This window comes from Arachis stenosperma, chromosome 10, assembly GCF_014773155.1.
Source record: "Arachis stenosperma cultivar V10309 chromosome 10, arast.V10309.gnm1.PFL2, whole genome shotgun sequence".
Classification (NCBI taxonomy): domain Eukaryota; kingdom Viridiplantae; phylum Streptophyta; class Magnoliopsida; order Fabales; family Fabaceae; genus Arachis; species Arachis stenosperma.
Window position 1 is genome coordinate 78,726,532 of NC_080386.1, and position 3,406 is coordinate 78,729,937.

The window sequence follows — 3,406 nt, forward strand, 5'->3', positions numbered from 1 at the left end:
GTGAGCAAAGGGGGTTCATCCTCCAAGTCTCATTTCCAAATAACTTGTCATTTAGCTTCATGATTGCTCCAAGGTATTTAGCAACTCTTCAGTGACATACCATCCTCTTCAGAGGAAGAATACTCATCAGAGCTCATGAATGGCAGAAGTAAGCCCAATGAAATCTCTATGGTCTCATTTTGAGCTTCAGATTCCCATGGTTCCTCATTAAGGAACTCATTGGAGGTCAGTGCACGCCCATTGAGGTCTTCTTCAGTGGCGTTCACTTCCTCTCCCTCCTCTCCAGATTCGGCGATGGTTATGGCTTTGCACTCTCCTTTTGGATTTTCTTCTGTATTACTTGGGAGAGTACTAGGAGGGAGTTCAGTAACTTTCTTGCTCAGCTGTCCCACTTGTGCCTCCAAATTTCTAATAGAGGACCTTGTTTCAGTTATGAAACTTTGAGTGGTTTTGATTAGATCAGAAACCATGGTTGCTAAGTCAGAGGGGTTCTGCTTAGAATTCTCTGTCTGTTGCTGAGAAGATGATGGAAAAGGCTTGCCATTGCTAAACCTGTTTCTTCCACCATTGTGTTGTTGAAACCTTGTTGAGGTCTCTTGATTCTTCCATGAGAAATTTGGGTGATTTCTCCATGAAGAATTATAGGTGTTTCCATAGGGTTCTCCTAGGTAATTCACCTCTTCCATTGAAGGGTTCTCAGGATCATAAGCTCTTCTTCAGTTGAAGCATCCTTAGTACGCTTGGGTGCATTTTGCATTCCAGATAGACTTTGAGAAATCAAATTGACTTGTTGAGTCAATATCTTGTTCTGAGCCAGTATGGCATTCAGAGCATCAATCTCAAGAACTCCTTTCTTCTGAATTCCCATTGTTCACAGGATTTCTTTCAGAAGTGTACATGAATTGGTTATTTGCAACCATTTCAATTAGCTCTTGAGCCTCTGTAGGCGTCTTCTTCAGATGAAGAGATCCTCCAGCAGAGCTATCCAAAGACATCTTGGATAGTTCAGAGAGACCATCATAGAAAATACCTATGATGCTCCATTCAGAAAGCATGTCAGAAGGACATTTTCTGATCAATTGTTTGTATCTTTCCCAAGCTTCATAGAGGGATTCTCCATCCTTCTGTCTGAAGGTTTGGACTTCCACTCTAAGCTTACTCAATTTTTGAGGTGGAAAGAACTTTGCCAAGAAGGCATTGACTAGCTTTTCCCATGAGTCCAGGCTTTCTTTAGGTTGGGAGTCCAACCATGTCCTAGCTCTGTCTCTTACAGCAAAAGGGAATAGCATAAGTCTGTAGACCTCAGGGTCTACCCCATTAGTCTTGACTGTGTCACAGATTTGCAAGAACTCAGCTAAAAACTGATGAGGATCTTCCAATGGAAGTCCATGGAACTTGCAATTCTGTTGCATTAGAGAAACTAATTGAGGCTTAAGCTCAAAGTTGTTTGCTCCAATGGCAGGGATAGAGATGCTTCTCCCATAGAAGTCGGGAGTAGGTGCAGTAAAGTCACCCAGCACCTTCCTTGCATTGTTTGCATTGTTGTTGTTTTCGGCTGCCATGTCTTCTTCTTCTTTGAAGAATTCGGTTAGGTCCTCTACAGAGAGTTGTGCCTTAGCTTCTCTTAGCTTTCGCTTCAAGTTCCTTTCAGGTTCAGGGTTAGCTTCAACAAGAATGCCTTTATCTTTGTTCCTGCTCATATGAAAGAGAAGAGAACAAGAAAATATGGAATCCTCTATGTCACAGTATAGAGATTCCTTGAGGTGTCAGAGGAAACGAAAAACAGAAGAAAGAGGTAGAAGAATTCGAACTTGATCAAATAGAGTTCGAATTGTGCATTAAGAAGGAGTGATACTCCATAAATAGAAGGATGTGAGAAGAGGGGAAGGAAATTTTCGAAAATTAAGTGAAGAAGTTTGAAAATATTTTGAAAAACTTTAATTGAATTTCGAAAATCAAGAGTGAAAGAAAAAATATCAAGTAATTTTTGAAAAGATTTTTTGAAATTAGAAATCAAAAAGATATGATTTGAAAACTTATTTTGAAAAAGATGTGATTAAAAAGATATGATTGAAAAGTTATGGTTTTGAAAACAATTTTAAAAAGAATTGATTTTAAAAATTAATGACTTGCCTAACAAGAAAAGATATGATTCAAACATTAAACCTTTCTCAACAGAAAAGGCAACATACTTGAGATGTTCAATCAAATCATTAATTGTTAGTAAGTATCTTTGAAAAAGGAAAGAAATTGATTTTGAAAATATTTGATTGAAGAGATATGATTTGAAAAAGATTTGATTTTGAAAAACTTTGAAAACTTGAAAAAAATTGATTTTGAAAACAAAATCTTCCCCCTTTTGCCATCCTGGCGTTAAACGCCCAGAATGGTATCCATTCTGGCGTTTAACGCCCAAAATGCTACCTTTTTGGGCGTTAAACGCCCAACCAGGTACCCTGGCTGGCGTTTAAACGCCAGTCTGTCCTTCTTCACTGGGCGTTTGAACGCCCAGCTTTTTCTGTGTAATTCCTCTGCTGGATGTTCTGAATCTTCAGTTCCCTGTACTATTGACTTGAAAATAGAACCAATGATCAAATAAACAAGGCATGCAAGACACCAAACTTAAGATTAGACACTAGACTCAAACAAGAAACATAAAATCTTTTTTTGGTTTTTATGGTTTTGTAATTTTTTTGTGCTTTTTTCGAAAATTATATGGAAATAGAAAATAAAGGTTTCAGAATTCTCAATTTGGATTCCAGGAATCATTGCAATGCTAGTCCAAGACTCCGGTCCAGGAATTAGACATGACTTCACAGCCAGCCAAGCTTTCAAAGAAAGCTTCGGTCCAAAACACTAGACATGGCCAATGGCCAGCCAAGCCTTAGCAGATCATTGCTCCAATAGCAAGATTGATAGAAATCAACAAGCTATTGTGATGATCAGTTGAAACCTCGGTCCAATAAGATTAGACATGGCTTCTCAGCCAGCCAGATTTCAGCAGATCATCATGAAACTCTAGAATTCATTCTTAAGAACTCCGAAGAAAAATACCTAATCTAAGCAACAAGATGAACCGTCAGTTGTCCATACACAAGAACAATCCCCGGCAACGGCGCCAAAAACTTGGTGCTGTTGCCGGATTTTGGCACTGATGTCACCGGACCAAAAGCTTGCTCAAAACTCGAACAATCCCCGGCAACGGCGCCAAAAACTTGGTGCGCGAAATTGTGATTCACTACACAACTTTGCACAACTAACCAGCAAGTGCACTGGGTCGTCCAAGTAATAAACCTTACGCGAGTAAGGGTCGATCCCACGGAGATTGTTGGTATGAAGCAAGCTATGGTCACCTTGTAAATCTTAGTCAGGCAGACTCAAATGGGTATAGATGATGAATAAAACA

The 3,406-nt window shown here is 39.3% G+C and overlaps 1 non-coding gene across 1 annotated transcript; it reads left to right on the forward strand.

Moving 5' to 3' along the window:
* Positions 1 to 1,049: 1,049 nt before the first annotated feature.
* Positions 1,050 to 1,157, forward strand: LOC130959584 (small nucleolar RNA R71). Its single transcript, XR_009078656.1, has one exon. It is a non-coding gene; the product is annotated as a small nucleolar RNA R71 (small nucleolar RNA).
* The last annotated feature ends 2,249 nt before the right edge of the window (positions 1,158 to 3,406 follow it).